Genomic DNA, 20,133 nt, shown 5'->3' on the forward strand with positions numbered 1-20,133 from the left:
GACCCCCTCCCGATGAGAGGACCGTTGGTGATGACGATGGTGATGATTTCCCCCTCCCGAAGGGAAGTTTCCCCGACAGAACAGCTTCGCCGGAGCCCTAGATTGGTTTCACCAAGGTTCCGCCTCATGGCGGCGGAGTTTCGTCCCGTAAGCCTGCTTATGATTTTTTCCAGGGTAAAAGACTTCATATAGCAGAAGATGGACACCGGAGGGCTGCCAGGTGGCCCATGAGGCAGGGGGTGCACCTAGGGGACAGGGCCCGCCCCCACCCTCATGGGTGGTGGGTAGCCCCCTCAGGTATTTCTTCCGCTGAATATTTTTTATTAATTCCCAAAAGGACTTTCATGGAGTTTCACGACTTTTGGAGCTGTGTAGAATAGGTCTCCAATATTTGCTACTTTTCCAGCCCAGAATCCGAGCTGCCGCATTCTCCCTCTTTATATAAACCTTGTAAAATAAGAGAGAATAGCCATAAGTATTGTGACATAATGTGTAATAACAACCCATAATGCAATAAATATCGATATAAAAGCATGATGCAAAATGGACGTATCACCATGCATCGTGTTGCATTTGATTGCTCTGTTATTTATCTGTTTCCCCTATCTCTATTATTTCAGTAGACCCCGAGGTTATTGTTGCCCCCATGTATCACTACGTCATCGACGACCCTTCCTTCTCAGCAGAGCTTCTAGGCAAGCAACCCCCTCCTGTGGGAGTCCTGGACTAGGGGTCCTCAGGTGTCTGGTCTATTGATGTGGGCCGGATTGATGAGCCGTCAAGATATAAGGCAGAAGATTATCTCTCATGTCCGATGGGGACTCCCGTATGCGTGGATGGCAAGTATACGTGTCCGAATATCTTATTCCTTTCTGTAAAACCGACTTTGGACAACCCTAAGCTCCTCCGGTGTCTATATAAACTGGAGGGTAGATCAGAGGCAGGATCTCAACATTGCTAGGCTAGCTGATCTAGGGTTAGCTGAATTGATCTCGAGGTAGATCAACTCTTGTAACCCCTATACCCTCGAATATAATCAAGTAGGAGCAGGGTTTTACCTCCATTAAGAGGGCCCGAACCTGGGTAAACAATGTGTCCTTTGTCCATAGTTACCACTGGTCCTTAGACATACAGCTTGGGCCCCCCTATCCGAGATCTGCTGGTTTTGACACCGACATTGGTGCTTTCATTGAGAGCTCCGATGTATCATTGACAGAAGGATCGATGGTGCACCTCTTCACCAACAACGGTTCTGCGTCTAGGGAAATCTTTCTTCCTAGACAGGTCTTTGTGTTCAGAGGCTTTGTGCTTCGTGCCAACTCAATCGGCTGCCTCGAGCAGGTCCATAGTTATGCCCCCGGCCACCAGATCAGGTTTGGAAACCCGAACTACATTGCTGACATCCAAGGAGACCTAGTCTTTGACGGGTTAGCGGCCTCTGCCGCCACTCCATGTCCCCACCAAGAAGACTCCTCGGATCCCCTATTAGATACCGTCCAGGGGTCAACACCCATACCCACCTCGACCTTAGATCTGGGGCAGGTCTCATCGTTCGAAGACGGGGGAATGAGCCCCACCGGACTTCTGCCCCTTGTGGAACTCCCGACCGAAGACCCAGATGCAATCTTAGACTTGGCTCTGGGCAACCATCCTGAACTGCCGAGGTCTGCACTCAGCGGGTCCGATCAGGCGTCACATGCCAAACTTAGCCCAATAGATCCGCAGTTTCCGGTCCCGCTTCCGCTCTTAGATGAAGCATTGGGGTTGATGCAGTCTCTCGCCATCATAGAGGCCTTACCTATGAACTGTACCCAACTTGATCTGGGGGCTGAGAGCGGGCAATTTTATGCCCCACCCACCACCCACTTAATAGCCACTGTCGAGGACTTATCCGACATGTTGGACTATGCGTCCAAAGACATCAACGGCATGGACGACGATGCCGACGCTGAACCAAGCCAAGTCCCACCTGTCATGGGGCGTCGGACGACCACCTCAACCTATGATGTGTACATGGTGGATGAGGGAGTCCTGGATTAGGGGGTCCTCGGACATCCGGACTATATACTTATGACGGACTGTTGGACTATGAAGATACAAGATTGAAGACTTTGTCCCGTGTCCGGGTGGGACTCTCCTTTGCGTGGAAGGCAAGCTTGGCAATTCGGATATGTAGATTTCCTTCTCTGTAACCAACTCTACGTAAACCTAGCCCCCTCCAGTGTCTATATAAACCGGAGGGTTTAGTCCGTAGGAGAACAACAATCATAATCATAGGCTAGCTTCTAGGGTTAGCCTCTACGATCTCGTGGTAGATCAACTCTTGTAATACTCATATCATCAAGATCAATCAAGCAGGAAGTAGGGTATTACCTCCATAGAGAGGGCCCGAACCTGAGTAAACATTGTGTCCCCCGCCTCTTGTTACCATTAGCCTTATACGCACAGTTCGGGACCCCCTACCTGAGATCCGCCGGTTTTGACACCGACATTGGTGCTTTCATTGAGAGTTCCACTGTGACGTCCAAAAAAGTTTTGATGGCTCGCCTTGTTATCGAGGACAACATCACCTCTAGGGGATCCCTGGCTTTAGGCCAAACCCTCCGACTAGGCGGCTTGATCATGACCGCACGTTCGGCCGCCGTGCCGACGATGACTTCTCGGGTCATCGAAAATAGCCTCCACGTCAGCTCGGAATACGCCGAGCAGATGGATCCAATGGAACTCTCCTCCTTGAACGAGCTCCTGGGTCTTAGATTGGGTCAGGGTTCGGACTTAAATCCACCCACCCACCCAGATACAAGCAATCTTTCCCACATTAGACAACAATCCCAAGAGACAGTACACCACTTTTGGGCCAGATTCCTCCTTGTAATGAGCAAGGTCAAGGATTGTCGCGAGGAAGATGCAATCTCATTCTTTTGCAAAATTTGCACGGACAAGGGAATCCTCAACGCCATAAGTCGCCGTGACATATCACACTTCGCTGACTTGGTGGCCATAGTACAAAAGTACTGTGCGATGGAAAGTGCCTGGAAAACCTAGGCAAAATTCTGGGATCCTCTGGCTCTCACTAAACCCATCGTCCAAACTAAAAGGGTGCACTCTCGCAAGTCACCCGATCCAATTACAAAGAAACCAAAGCCCACTACAGGGCATGGAACCGTATTGGAGGGATGGCTCAATGGGCCATGCAAAATTCACACCACACCAGATACCATACCAACACACAGCCTTAGAGCATGTTGGATACTTCGGCAGGTGGCCAAGAGCAGCGAGGATCTCCTCATTAACAATACCGCAGAAAACAACAATATAGTGTTGATAGTCTTCAAGACTTTCGCCTCAAATAATAGGTGCAAGAGAGCACTCTGCGGCCTCGCCGAAGTTTGCCGCGTTGCAGCAATAAATCCATGGAACGACATGGCCATAACCTTCAATGTCAGTGACAAACCTCAATTCCGAAAAGTCCGAACACCAGCCGCTTTGGTCCTTAGTCCAACTGTGGACGTCTTCTGGCTTACTAAAGTGCTCATGGATGGTGGCAACGGATTAAACCTCATCTACGAGTAAACTCTCAACAAAATGGAAATAGACAAGAGCCGCATTGAGCAAAGCAACATTACCTTCAGAGGAATTATCCCTAGTCGTGAGGCATGATGTGCGGGAGAAATCACACTCGATGTGGTATTCGGCACGCCGGAGAATTACAGGTCCGAAGAGATAACATTCCAAGTGGCCTCGTTCAGTTGTGGATACCACGCCGTTTTAGGACGGGACGCATTTGCGAGCTTCCAAACCATACCCCATTACGGGTACATGAAGCTCAAGATGCCCAGGCCCAACGGAATCATCACTCTAGCCAGTGATCCGGACATAGCACTCCACGCCGAAAATAAAACCGTCGCCCTGGCCCTTGAGGCATTATCCTAAGCCCTCACAGCTGAAGAACTAACTGCACTGCGCTCCACAATGGACAGGGACGACGTGATACTCGACAAACGATCCAAGTCCACCTCTTTCAAACCAGCAGACGAAATAGTCAAATTCCAAGTCCACCCAACGGACTCTACAAAAACAGCATCCATCGGGGCACAGCTGAACCCCACAATAGACGCTACACTGCGGGCGTTCTTACGCGAGAATTGGGACATCTTCGCCTGGCACCCTTCAGGCATGCCAGGGATCCCACGTAGGCTGGCCGAGCATAGCCTAAACATATTGAAGGGATAAGAGCCGGCCAAGCAGACTCTACGGCGCTTTTCAGAACCTAAACGACAAGCCATGGGAGAGGAGCTAGCCAAGTTACTCTAAGCCAGATTCATCAGAGAAATAAAACACCCGCACTGGCTAGCAAACCTGGTGATGGTACCAAAGAAGGACAAATTCTGGCCCCTATGTGTCGATTTCAAGGACCTCAATAAGGCTTGCCCCAAGGATCCCTTCCCTCTCCCCTGCATCGATCAAATCATTGATGCTACCATAGGACACGACTCATTGTGCTTCCTCGACGCATACTCCGGATACCATCAAATCAAGATGGCGGAGTCCGATCAAGCCGCAACGGCATTCATCACTCCATACGGCCCTTTTTGTTTCAACACCATGCCTTTCGGGCTCAAAAACGCCGGTGCAACGTACCAACGCATGATTCAGACATGCCTAAAAAAACAAATCGGCAAAACAGTTGAGGCATACATGGATGATGTGGTCATCAAGACTAGACACGTCGAATCTTTAATAGACGACCTGAGGCTCACGTTCGACAACCTCCGAACATATGACATCAAGCTCAATCTGGAAAAATGTGTTTTTGACGTTCCTGCCGGAAAGCTCTTGGGCTTCATCGTTTCCAATAGAGGAATTGAAGCAAACCCGGCTAAAATCCGAGCTTTGTCATAGTTGGCTACCCCAACAGACCTCAAGCAAATCCAGAAATTAACCGAATGCGTGGATGCCTTAAGCCGCTTTATCTCCCGATTGGGAGAAAAGGCACTACCTCTTTATCGCCTTCTTCGACGCACCAAACACTTCGAGTGGATGGATGCGGCTACGGCCGGACTGGAAGAAATAAAGGCCCTCTTGGCCAGCAACCCAATCCTGGGTGCGTTGAGCATTGGTGAACCCATGCTATTATATATAGCGGCAACGCACCAAGTTGTAAGCGCAGTGCTCGTCGTTGAACGAGAGGAGGACAGACATAAGTTCCCGCTTCAAAAGCCGGTATACTACGTATCCACTATCCTCACACCATGCAAGTCACGGTACCCACATTATCAAAAGATAGCATACGCGGTCTTCATGGCATCCCGGAAACTACGACACTACTTTCAAGAGTGTTCAATCACGGTGGCCTCCGAAGTACCACTCAATGATATAATAAATAACTGCGATGGGCCAGATTGCTAAGTGGGCCATCGAGCTCCTCCCGTTCGACACTATAAATAAACCATGGCGAGCCATTAAATCGCAAGTACTGGCTGACTTCATCGCCGAATGGACAGAAGCCGAACTCCCTAAAGAGTACTGTGCATACTCCAATTGGATCATGCACTTTGACAGCTCTAAGGTGCTGGATGGTCTAGGAGCGGGCATGGTCCTGACATCCCCCACTGGAGATACAATCCAATACATACTGCAAATACTATACACAGACTCCAACAATGCAGCCGAATACGAGGCTCTGTTGCACGGTCTTCGGATGGCAGTCTCCATGGGCATTCAACGCCAAGAAGTGCGTGGGGATTCGAACCTTGCAATATCCCAACTAAACGAAGAGTTCGACGCCAAGGACCCAAAAATGGCGGCTTATCGTAATGCCTTCCTCAAAATGTCAGCTCGGTTCGAGGGGTTTGAATTTCATCATGTGGTCCGAGAAAACAATCAAGCGACAGATATCCTCGCCCACATCGGCGCTAAGCGCGACCCTGTCCCACCTAATATCTTCTTGGAAAGGCTGTTCAAGCCATCCGTGGTGTGGCAAGGGGATACCGACAATACTAGTCCAGATCCGACCACAACCCCAGAGCCCGAACACTCTGACATAATCGAAGGCTCCGCCACCAAAATAACACCTTCGGCCCACGTAATCATGGTTGTCATCGCCCCCTGGACCGAACCCTTCTTAGCCTACCTAAATAGGCAAGAACTCCTCGAGGACCAAAATGAGGCACGTTGCATTGTGCAGCGCTCTAAAGCCTACAAGGTCCATGAGGGAGAGCTTTATAAGAAAAGCGCTACCGGAGTACTCCAAAGATGTATATCCAAAGAGGAAGGGCGACATCTCTTGGACGAAATTCATGCTGGACTAGGCGGCCACCACGCCGCAGCTCGGGACCTTGTAAGCAAGGCCTTCCATACAGGTTTCTACTGGCCGACAGCCCTAGCAGACACACAGGACCTCGTCCAACATTGTGTTGGTTGCCAGCTCTTCGCCAACCAAAGCCATATGCCACCTACTGCACTCCGAACAATCCCCATAACTTGGCCCTTTGCGGTCTGGGGGCTCGATATGGTCGGACCCCTTAAAGGAGGAAGCCATAAGAAAAAATACCTATTGGTCATGGTGGATAAATTCACCAAATGGATAGAGGCCAAACCAGTTAAAATGGCCGAATCTGGACCAGTGATAGACTTCATATAAGGGGTCGTGCACCACTACGGTGTCCCCCATAACATCATCACCGACAATGGCTCCAACTTCACAGCCGAGGAGGTAAAAACTTGGTGCGGCAACATGGCCATTAAGCTCGATTACGCCTCCGTCTATCATCCCCAAACTAATGGTCAAGTCGAATGAGCAAATGGTCTTATTATGAGCGGCATCAAACCCAGACTAGTGCGATCCCTGAAGGAATCAAACACGCACTGGGTCGAGGAGCTCGACTCCGTACTATGGGGACTGCGGCAACGCTAAATTGCACTACCGGATACACACCATTTTTCATGGTGTACGGTGCAGAGGCGGTATTGCCCTGCGATATCATTCATGACCCACCTCAAGTACGCATGTATGAAGAGAGAGAAGCCAAGCTTGATCGGCAGGACAATTTAGATGCCCTGGAGGAGGATCGCGACGTTGCAAAAGCCCGTTCCACATTCTATCAGCAATAGGCTCGAAGGTATCAAAGTAGAGAAGTACGTGCCAAAACCTATAACGTTGGCGGACTAGTTCTACGCCTACCGGAGAAGAAAAAGGACAAGCTCAAGCCCAAGTGGGAGGGTCCCTTCATCATTAATAAAGTTCTCACTGGAGGAGCATACTGCTTGCGTGATGCATCAGATAATCGACTTGAGCCGAACCCATGGAACGCGGCCAGACTCCAAAGATTCTACTCCTAGCGCCGAACTCTGTGTTCGTCTCCTTCCCTCCGCCTTTTTTAAGTTATATCCTCTTTCTTTCTTTCTTTTTTATGGCCCCAAAAGCTTTAAGTGTGACTCGACTACACGCTCTTGACGCGCTATGCGCGCTCACTATACCTGGGGGCTTCTTATACATAAGCTTAATATAATTACCTTCAGGGCATCATGCCCACTGCATATGTGTCACTTTTCCATATGTACCTTTTCTTCACCATTATATGCATCGATATGACTTAAGTTTTGGCCAAGCTGGGTTGCCTGGCTCTTGTGTTTATGCCCTACGTTCTCGTTAGTTCGGCTAGGGCATAAGGGGAGCACCTCTGCGATTGTTACTGTCGGGTACGCCGGACGTGTACCTCAAACTGGGTGAAGCCGAAAGCTAGCGTTCTTAAGAGAATATTCGGTGGGTGAACTAAAGATGTTTCTTACCTATTACAATAAAAAAATAGATGTTTCATATACTGCGTCTCTGTTCGCAGTTCGGACATGCACATTAATGCATGCGTACCTAGGGAAAGGAACCCTTAACGGAACTATTCTCCCTGGAAGATGTTTCTTACTATCCATGTAATATAACATAGCTAGTTTGGTACTTGTCTGTTCAAGCACTTATGACCCCTATGCCTGGTTTCCATGCGTACGTCGTTTTACATAACTAAGCGGGTATTCGGAAACACTCCGGACTGTCGGGTCTGGAGGCTGAAGCGAAAAGGTCCGCCATGACAAATGATTTACAATCCGGCTAGGGACAAAATATGTCAATTGAGGTACACGGTCACTTAGACCCACATATTTCTTCTATACCATCCAACAGGCTGTCTAGCCTACAATCTTGTTGGGAGTACTTTGCGGCTAATCCTACCTGGTCATATACCAGACTAACAGGAATCTCTTTCCCATCTAACCCTACAATTCCGACCAGGGCCATGTGATTCGGATCGAGCTTGGTGTACCGTGTTTTCACCATGGACCAAGCTTCCCTCGCACCTTGTCGACAGGCAGATACATTCCATAAACGGAAGCGCCACCGCGCTCCCTTGAGCAATACCCTGCATCACCTGCCGAACTTGTTCGTGTAGTTGCGAAATCTCTTGCAGAAGATTGCTTGTAGATCCGGGCATCTCCTCTTCGGGACGACCGGTCAGTATACCTACAGACATAACTCTGTTAGCCCGTTTCTTCGCTGACCTGTATAAAGGTTCGCTTGAGCACATACTAAAAATGTCGCGTTGAAGCCTCTTATTCTCCTTCACAGAGTCAGCAAGCTGGGCCCAAACATCTTTCAATTCCACGCCCAGCCGGGTATTGGCATCCTGGAGATCGTTTTTCTCTCGACCGACCCGTGTAAGTACACGCTCGCCAGCCTCTAGTTGTCGTTGAGCTCGTTGTTAATCCTCTTGTAGGATCTCCGGATTCATTCCGGGATTGCCTGCGGAATCTATAGTTAGATCTGCAAACATGCCGAATACCAAATGGTACACGTAATTACATTTTTTTATCTATCAAGGAAAATATTACCAGATGAGGCCTCCTGTGATTCCTCCATTTTGGAAGTTGCGGCCCTTAGCTGGGCCTTACACTCCTCCAGCTCTTGAGACAAAATGGGTATTATTCTCTGTAAGAACCTATTCATACAAAGATACTTAAATCAGTTGTACCAACTATTTCAAGTCTCAGGGGCTACTGATATACATAATTATCAGATTTTGCTTACCTGTATATCTTTTAAATACTGGTTTATGGCTCTAGCAAGTCCATCTTGAGCAGCTCGGATGTACGCGTCTCCCGAGTTGAAGGCATTGAATGCCTCTTCGGAGAAATTAGGTTCGCGGAGTGCGGCCCGCCGACGCCGATGATTCATAGTGCTCTCCACTTCGGAATTCGTAGCGGATATTCTATCCGCTTCCTCCGTAGGAGGATCGTCTGGTGTCGTCCCCATGTCAGCCTCCACCCTCGAGGTCGGTTCTGGAGTCCGGCTGGTAGAGGCGTGACGAGCAGGATCCCCGGATACAGTCCGGCGAATACTCTTTCTGCCAAGACATGGTGGACATTTTTATATTTTAAAGATGACAATCACGGAGCATGCTTCAAATCATACCTCTTCGAGTGCGGCTCGGTCCTGTTCGCCTTCCTTTTAAGCCTACCCGGCTTGGGCGCCCCTTGTTGGTGAGTCGCCGCGGGTTCAGCACGGCGCATCGATGGCCTTCCCTATAAAGCGCAATACATGTGCGGTGGGTAAGGCGTAAAGAGGGGATCCTTTTCGGAAGTTAGGACTCCTGTTTTACTTACATATGATGCAAGCAGTAGGCCGAGATAGTCGGCAATGATGGCCACCAAGGCGCCATCACAGGTTGCCTGGTAAAACGTCCTGTCGACGAGCTCCACAAATATGTCCGGATCTTCTTCGAGTCCGGGGTCGAGGGCCCGGTCGGTGTCCTCTGGCTGTGGAGGCGGGTTGTGGACCTTCCTCACAGCTTTTCGCAGTTCCTGTTATGGACTAGCAAGGTAAATATTTGCAATGAAAGACTTTCGGAATGAATAGAGTTGAGTAAAAGATAGCAATTAACCCAGCTAGGGGGGTTGTACATGGAAAAACCATCTCGTGGCTTAATACGGATGAACTCCTCTTCTTCTCCTTTATACAAATCAGACAATATTTTCGCCAGAGCGGTGGCAGAGTCCGGACCTTTCCGACCGCAGCGGGTGGCATCGTATTCTTCATTGAAGTGCCACATGGGATGCCCCCGATACTTGAGTGGCTGCACCCCGCGCATTATGCATATTGACATAACCTCGATTGTTGTCAATCCATATTTGGCAAGCGTCTTTATCCTGCCCATCAGCTGGGGGACCTCTCTGCTATCTTCCTCCTTGGGGCTCCGGGGGCGCCAGCTTCGGCGTTTCTTCAATGGGGCATTTGTGAACTCAGGAAGACCCATCCGGATAGAGTCAGGAAGGGAGACATCCTCTATGTAAAACCACTAGGAAGGCTAATCTTTGGATGTCTTCTTCGGAGTGCCGGACAGGTATCCGATCCTGGCGATGCGCCATATCTTGGCTTCGCCCACTTGGTATATTGATCCCTCCTGATTGTGAGGGACGAGGCAGAACAACCTTTTCCATAGCTCGAAATGAGCTTCGCAGCCCAGAAACAGCTCACAAAGGGTGACATAACGTGCGATGTGCATGATGGAGGTAGGAGTGAAGTTGTGCCGCTGGAGGCCATAATACTCCAGGAGCCCCTGGAGGAACGGGTGGATTGGAAATCCGATGCCCCGCAGCAAGTAAGGGACAAGGCATACACGCTCCCCCCTGGATGGGTTGGGGAAACTCTTCGCTTGCTTCCCGCCGTCAAAAGTAGCTAATCTGGCTCGGACGGGGACAAGATATGCAGGTGGGAGAAACCCCTGGGTCTACAACTCTACCAATTGGCCATGGGATACGATACACTTCTCCCAGTCACCTGGCTTAGCGCTATGGGAGCGAGAGGAGGAGCTGCGGTGGTCGGCCATGATGGGATGGTTTTTTCGGGCGCGCTCTGATGAATCCTCACTTGGGGGAGATGGTGTGATTTGGATCTGAGCATCCCCGTCTCTTTAATAGACGATTAATTTACATGGTCAGGGTGGAAAGTATAAAAATTCCCCGACTTCTCGCATTCGCTCGACACGTGGAGACTAACATTATTAAGCTGCAGAAGCCGATGAGTGCAACATTAAATGGGAAGCCGGACACTGCTAGTTACAACAGGTACTCTGGAGAATTTGGAGAAGAACCCGCCTTGCAATGCCAAAGACAATCTGCGTGTCGGACTCATCGTCATTGAAGCCTGGTTCAGGGGCTACTAAGGGAGTCCTGGATTAGGGGGTCCTCGAACAGCTGGACTATATACTTATGCCGCACAGTTGGACTATGAAGATACATGATTGAAGACTTCGTCCCGTGTCCGGGTGGGACTCTCCTTTGCGTGGAAGGAAAGCTTGGCAATTAGGATATGCAGATTTCCTTCTCTGTAACCGACTCTGCGAAACCCTAGCCTCCTCCGGTGTCTATATAAACCAGAGGGTTTAATCCCTAGGACAACAACAATCTGTCACATCCCTAATTCTGGTCTGACCTATTCCAGCTTCCATGTGTGCATCATGTTTAAATTCAAATGAAATTTGAATTGAGGAATTTTCAAAGCCTCAGAAAACCCTAAAAATAACCTGTTGGGGAACGTAGCAGAAATTCAAAATTTTCCTACGTGTCACCAAGATCTATCTATGGAGAGACTAGCAATGAGGGGAAGGAGAGTGCATCTACATACCCTTGTAGATCGCTAAGCGGAAGCGTTCAAGTGAACGGGGTTGATGGAGTCGTACTCGTCGTGATTCAAATCACCGATGATCAAGTGCCGAACGCACGGCACCTCCGCGTTCAACACACATACAGCCCGGTGACGTCTCCCAAGCCTTGATCCAGCAAGGAGAGAGGGAGAGGTTGAGGAAGACTCTATCCAGCAGCAGCACAATGGCGTGGTGGTGGTGGAGGAGCGTGGCAATCCTGCAGGGCTTCGCCAAGCACCGCGGGAGAGGAGGAGTACTTGTGAGAGGGGGAGGGCTGCGCCAGAACTTCGTCTATAGCTCCCATGCGCCTCCCCACTATATATAGGGGTGGAGGGCTGGTTTCTTGCCCTCCAAGTCCATTGGGGCGTTGGCCAAGGTGGGAGGAAAGAAATCTCATTATTTCCTTCCCCACCGATTGTTATCCCCCCTTTTTAGGGATCTTGATCTTATCCCTTCGGGATATGATCTTATTCCTTCTAAGGGGGGATCTTGGTGCGCCTTGACCAGGGGTGTGGGGCCTTGCCCCCACTACCCACGTCCATGTGGGCCCCCCCATGCAGGTGGGCCCCACTCTGGAACCTTCTAGAACCTTCCCGGTACAATACCGAAAAATCTCGAACATTTTCCGGTGGCCAAAATAGGACTTCCCATATATAAATCTTTACCTCCGGACCATTCCGGAACTCCTCGTGACGTCCGGGATCTCATCCGGGACTCCGAACAACATTCGGTAACCACATACAAACTTCCTTTATAACCCTAGCGTCATCGAACCTTAAGTGTGTAGACCCTACGGGTTCGGGAGACATGTAGACATGACCGAGACGTTCTCCGCTCAATAACCAACAGCGGGATCTGGATACCCATGATGGCTCCCACATGTTCCACGATGATCTCATCGGATGAACAACGATGTCAAGGACTTAATCAATCCCGTATTCAATTCCCTTTGTCTATCGGTATGTTACTTGCCCGAGATTCGATCGTCGGTATCCAATACCTTGTTCAATCTCGTTACCGGCAAGTCACTTTACTCGTTCCGTAACACATCATCCCGTGATCAACTCCTTGGTCACATTGCGCATATGATGATGTCCTATCGAGTGGGCCCAGAGATACCTCTCCGTTTACACGGAGTGACAAATCCCAGTCTCGATCCGCATAAAACAATAGATACTTTCGGAGATACCTGTAGTGCACCTTTATAGTCACCCAGTTACGTTGTGACGTTTGATACACCCAAAGCACTCCTACGGTATCCAGGAGTTACACGCTCTCATGGTCGAAGGAAGAGATACTTGACATTGGCAAAGCTCTAGCAAATGAACTACACGATCTTTTGTGCTAGTCTTAGGATTGGGTCTTGTCCATCACATCATTCTCCTAATGATGTGATCCCGTTATCAACGACATCCAATGTCCATAGCCATAAAACCATGACTATCTGTTGATCACAACGAGCTAGTCAACTAGAGGCTCACTAGGGACATATTGTGGTCTATGTATTCACACGTGTATTAAGATTTCCGGATAATACAGTTATAGCATGAATAAAAGACAATTATCATGAACAAGGAAATATAATAATAATACTTTTATTATTGCCTCTAGGGCATATTTCCAACAGTCTCCCACTTGCACTAGAGTCAATAATCTAGTTCACATCGCCATGTGATTAACACTCACAGGTCACATCGCCATGTGACTAATACCCAAGAGTTTACTAGAGTCAGTAGTCTAGTTCACATCACTATGTGATTAACACTCAATGAGTTTTATGTTTGATCATGTTGCTTGTGAGAGAGGTTTTAGTCAACGGGTCTGAACCTTTCAGATCCGTGTGTGCTTTACAAATCTCTATGTCATCTCCTAGATGCAGCTACCATGCTCTATTTGGAGCTATTCCAAACAACTGTTCTACTTGGAGATATTCTAAATTATTGCTCCATTATATGTATCCGGTCTCTCTACTCAGAGCTATCCGGATAGGTGTCAAGCTTGCATCGTCGTAACCTTTATGACGAACTCTTTTACCACCTCCATAATCGAGAAAATTCCTTAGTCCACTAGTTACTAAGGATAACTTTGACCGCTGTCCTGTGAGCCATTCTTGGATCACTCTTGTACCCCTTGACTGACTCATGGCAAGGCACACTTCAGGTGCGGTACACAGCATAGCATACTGAAGAGCCTACGTCTTAAGCATAGGGGACGACCTTCGTCCTTTCTCTCTATTCTGCCGTGGTCGAGCTTTAAGTCTTAACTTCGTACCTTACAACTCAGGCAAGAACTCCTTCTTTGACTGGTCCATCTTGAACACCTTCAAGATCTTGTCAAGGTATGTGCTCATTTGAAAGTATTATTAAGCATTTTGATCTATCCTTATAGATCTTGATGCTCAATGTTCAAGTAGCTTAATCCAGGCTTTCCATTGAAAAACACTTTCAAAATAACCCTATATGCTTTCCAGAAATTCTACGTCATTTCTGATCAACAATATGTCAACAACATATACTCATCAGAAATTCTATAGTGCTCCCACTCACTTCTTTGGAAATACAAGTTTCTCATAAACTTTGTACAAACCCAAAATTTTTTATCATCATCAAAGCATACATTCCAACTCCGAGATGCTCACTCCAGTCCTTAGAAGGATTGCTGGAGCTTTGCATACTTATTAGCATCTTTCGGGATTGACAAAATCTTCCGGTTGTATCACATACAACCTTTCCTCATTAAAATCGTCGAGGAAACAATGTTTTGACATCCTATCTGCAAGATTTCATAAATAATGCAGTAATCGCTAATATAATTCCAACAGACTCTTAGCATCGCTACGAGTGAGAAAATCTCATCGTAGTCAACTCCTTGAACTTGTCGGAAAACATCTTAACGACAAGTCGAGCTTTCTTAATGGTGACATTTACCATCATTGTCCGTCTTCCTTTTGAAATCCATCTGTACTCATTAGCCTTACGACCATCGAGCCGTTCTGCCAAAGTCTACACTTTGTTTTCATACATGGATCCTCTCTCGGATTTTATGGCCTCAAGCCATTTATCGGAATCCGGGCCCACCATCGCTTCTCCATAGCTCGTAGGTTCATTGTTGTCTAGCAACATGATCTTCAAGACAGGATTACGTACCACTCTGAAGTAGTACGCATCCTTGTCATCCTACGAGGTTTGGGAGTGACTTGATCCGAAGTTTCATGATCAATATCATAAGCTTCCACTTCAATTGGTGTAGGTGCCACAGGAACAACTCCCTGTGCCCTGTCTCACACTAGTTGAAAAGACGGTTCAATAACCATATCAAGTCTCCACCATCCTCCCACTCAATTCTTTCGAGAGAAACTTTTCCTCGAGAAAGCACCCGATTCTAGAAACAATCCATATTGCTTTCGGATCTGAATTAGGAGGTATACCCAACTATTTTGGGTTTCCTATGAAGATGCATTTTATCCGCTTTGGGTTCGAGCTTATCAACCTGAAACTTTTTCATATAAGCGTCGCAGCCCCAAACTTTTAAGAAATGACAACTTAGGTTTCTCTAAACCATAATTCATACGGTGTCATCTCATCGGAATTACGTGGTGCCCTATTTAAAGTGAATGTGGTTGTCTCTAATGCCTAACCCATGAACGATAGTGGTAATTCGATAAGAGACATCATGGTACGCACCATATCCAATAGGGTGCAACTATGATGTTCGGACACACCATCACATTATGGTGTTCCAGGCGGTATTAATTGCGAAACAATTTCCACAATGTCTTAATTGTGTGCCAAAACTCGTAACTCAGATATTCATCTCTATGATCATATCATAGACATTTTATCCTCTTCTCACAATGATCTGCTACTTCAGTCTGAAATTACTTGAACCATTCAATAATTCAGACTTGTGTTTCATCAAGTAAATATACTCAACATTTACTCGAATCATCTGTGAAGTAAGAACATAATGATATTCACTGCATGCCTCAGCACTCATTCGACTGCACACATCAAAATGTGTTACTTCCAACAAGTTGCTATCTTGTTCCATCTTACTGAAAATGAGGCTTTTCAGTCATCTTGCCCATGTGGTATGATTTGCATATCTCAAGTGATTCAAAATCAAGTGAGTCCGAACGATCCATTTGCATGGAGTTTCTTCATGCATATACACCAATAGACATGGTTCGCATGTCTCAAACTTTTCAAAAACGAGTGAGTCCAAAGATCCATCAACATGGAGCTTCTTCATGCGTTTTATACCATTATGACTTACATGGCAGTGCCACAAGTAAGTGGTACTATCATTACTATCTTATATCTTTTGGCATGAAAATGTGTATCACTACGACCGAGATTCAATAAACCATTCCTTTAGGTGCAAGACCATTGAAGGTATTATTCAAAAATAGAGTAACCATTATTCTCCTTAAATGAATAACCGTATTGCGATAGACATAATCCAATCATGTCTATGCTCAACGCAAACACCAATCTCGGTGGTAGAGGGAGCGTGCGATGCTTTATCATATCAACTTTGGAAACACTTCCAACATATATCGTCAGCTCACCTTTAGCTAGTCTCCGTTTATTCCGTAGCTTTTATTTCGAGTTACTAAAACTTAGCAACCGAACCGGTATCCAATACCCTGGTGCTACTAGGAGTACTAGTAAAGTACACATTAACATAATGTATATCCAATATACTTCTATCGACCTTGCCAGCCTTCTCATCTACCATGTATCTAGGGTAATGCTGCTCCAGTGGTTGTTCCCCTTATTACAGAAGCACTTAGTCTCGGGTTTGGGTTCAACCTTGGGTTTCTTCACTAGAGCAGCAACTGAATTGCCATTTCATGAAGTATCCCTTTGTTCCCTTGCCCTTCTTGAAACTAGTGGTTTCACCAACCATCAACAATTGATGCTCCTTCTTGATTTCTACTTTCGCGGTGTCAAACATCATGAATATTTCAAGGATCATCATATCTATCCCTGATATGTTATAGTTAATCACGAAGCTCTAGCAGCTTGGTGGCAATGACTTTGGGGAAACATCACTATCTCATCTGGAGGATCAAGTCCCACTCGATTCAAGTGATTGTTGTGCTCAGACAATCTGAGCACAAGCTCAACGATTGAGCTTTTCTCCCTTAGTTTGCAGGCTAAGAAAATCTTCGGAGGTCTTATACCTCTTGACGTGGGCACGAGCCTGAAATCCCAATTTCAGCCCTCGAAACATCTCATATGTTCTGCGACGTTTCGAAAACGTCTTTGGTGCCTCTACTTAAACCATTTAATTGAACTATCACGTAGTTATCAAAACGTGTATGTCCGATGTTCGCAACATCGACAAACGATGTTGGGGTTCAGCACACTGAGCGGTGCATTAAGGACATAAGCTTTCTACTGATCGCATAATCGCTACTATCAACTTTTAACTATATTTTCTCTAGGAACATATCTAAACAGTGGAACTAAAGCGCGAGCTTACGACATAATTTGCAAAAGGTCTTTTGACTATGTTCAGGATAATTAAGTTCATCTTATGAACTCCCACTTAGATAGACATCCCTCTGGTCATCTAAGTGATCACATGATCCGAGTCAACTAGGCCGTGTCCGATCATCACGTGAGACGGACTAGTCATCATCGGTGAACATCTTCATGTTGATCGTATCTACCATACGACTCATGCTCGACCTTTCGGTCTCCGTGTTCCGAGGCCATGTCTGCACATGCTAGGCTCGTCAAGTTAACCCTAAGTGTTTTCGCTGTGTAAAACTGTCTTACACCCGTTGTATGTGAACGTAAGAATCCATCACACCCGATCATCACGTGGTGCTTAGAAGCGACGAACTGTAGCAACGGTGCACAGTTAGGGGGGAACACTTCTTGAAATTTTGTAAGGGATCATCTTATTTACTACCGTCGTCCTAAGTAAACAAGATGCATAAACATGATAAACATCACATGCAATCAAATAGAGTAGTGACATGATATGGCCAATATCATATAGCTCCTTTGATCTTCATCTTCGGGGCTCCATGATCATCTTGTCACCGGCTTGACACCATGATCTCCATCATCATGATCTCCATCATCGTGTCTTCATGAAGTTGTCACGCCAACGACTACTTCTACTTCTATGACTAACGCATTTAGCAATAAAGTAAAGTAGTTTACATGGCGTTCTTCAATGACACGCAGGTCATACAATAAATAAAGACAACTCCTATGGCTCCTGCCGGTTGTCATACTCATCGACATGCAAGTCGTGAATCCTATTACAAGAACATGATCAATCTCATACATCACATATCATTCATCACATTCTTCTTGGCCATATCACATCACATAGCATACCCTGCAAAAACAAGTTAGACGTCCTCTAATTGTTGTTGCATGTTTTACGTGGCTGCTATGGGTTTCTAGCAAGAACGTTTCTTACCTACGCAAGACCACAACGTGATATGCCAATTGCTATTTACCCTTCATAAGGACCCTTTTCATCGAATCTGTTCCAACTAAAGTGGGAGAGACTAGCACCCGCTAGCCACCTTATGCACCAAGTGCATGTCAATCGGTGGAACCTGTCTCACGTAAGAGTACGTGTAAGGTCGGTCCGGGCCGCTTCATCCCACAATACCGTCGAAACAAGATTGGACTAGTAACGGTAAGCATATTGAACAACATCAACGCCCACAACTACTTTGTGTTCTACTCGTGCAAAGAATCTACGCAATAGACCTAGCTCATGATGCCACTGTTGGGGAACGTAGCAGAAATTCAAAATTTTCCTACGTGTCACCAAGATCTATCTATGGAGAGACCAGCAACGAGTAGAAAGAGAGTGCATCTACATACCCTTGTAGATCGCTAAGCGGAAGCGTTCAAGTGAAAGGGGTTGATGGAGTCGTACTCGTCGTGATTCAAATCACCGATGATCAAGTGCCGAACGTACGGCACCTCCGTGTTCAACACACATACAGCCCGGTGACGTCTCCCAAGCCTTGATCCAGCAAGGAGAGAGGGAGAGGTTGAGGAAGACTCTATCCAGCAGCAGCACAACGGCGTGGTGGTGGTGGAGGAGCGTGGCAATCCTGCAGGGCTTCGCCAAGCACCGCGGGAGAGGAGGAGTACTTGTGAGAGGGGGAGGGCTGCGCCAGAACTTCGTCTATAGCTCCCATGTGCCTCCCCACTATATATAGGGGTGGAGGGGCTGGTTTCTTGCCCTCCAAGTCCATTGGGGCGTTGGCCAAGGTGGGAGGAAAGAAATCTCATTATTTCCTTCCCCACCGATTGTTATCCCCCCTTTTTAGGGATCTTGATCTTATCCCTTCGGGATATGATCTTATTCCTTCTAAGGGGGGATCTTGGTGCGCCTTGACCAGGGGTGTGGGGCCTTGCCCCCACTACCCACGTCCATGTGGGCCCCCCCATGCAGGTGGGCCCCACTCCGGAACCTTCTAGAACCTTCCCGGTACAATACCGAAAAATCCCGAACATTTTCCGGTGGCCAAAATAGGACTTCCCATATATAAATCTTTACCTCCGGACCATTCCGGAACTCCTCGTGACGTCCGGGGTCTCATCCGGGACTCCGAACAACATTCGGTAACCACATACAAACTTCCTTTATAACCCTAGCGTCATCGAACCTTAAGTGTGTAGACCCTACGGGTTCGGGAGACATGTAGACATGACCGAGACGTTCTCCGGTCAATAACCAACAGCGGGATCTGGATACCCATGATGGCTCCCACATGTTCCATGATGATCTCATCGGATGAACCACGATGTCAAGGACTTAATCAATCCCGTATTCAATTCCCTTTGTCTATCGGTATGTTACTTGCCCGAGATTCGATCGTCGGTATCCAATACCTTGTTCAATCTCATTACCGGCAAGTCACTTTACTCATTCCATAACACATCATCCCGTGATCAACTCCTTGGTCACATTGCGCATATGATGATGTCCTACCGAGTGGGCCCAGAGATACCTCTCCGTTTACACGGAGTGACAAATCCCAGTCTCGATCCGCATAAAACAATAGATACTTTCGGAGATACCTGTAGTGCACCTTTATAGTCACCCAGTTACGTTGTGACGTTTGATACACCCAAAGCACTCCTACGGTATCCAGGAGTTACACGCTCTCATGGTCGAAGGAAGAGATACTTGACATTGGCAAAGCTCTAGCAAATGAACTACACGATCTTTTGTGCTAGTCTTAGGATTGGGTCTTGTCCATCACATCATTCTCCTAATGATGTGATCCCGTTATCAACGACATCCAATGTCCATAGCCAGAAAACCATGACTATCTGTTGATCACAACGAGCTAGTCAACTAGAGGCTCACTAGGGACATATTGTGGTCTATGTATTCACACGTGTATTACGATTTCCGGACAATACAGTTATAGCATGAATAAAAGACA

Source organism: Triticum dicoccoides, chromosome 1B (genome assembly GCF_002162155.2).
Source record: "Triticum dicoccoides isolate Atlit2015 ecotype Zavitan chromosome 1B, WEW_v2.0, whole genome shotgun sequence".
In the NCBI taxonomy this organism is placed as follows: domain Eukaryota; kingdom Viridiplantae; phylum Streptophyta; class Magnoliopsida; order Poales; family Poaceae; genus Triticum; species Triticum dicoccoides.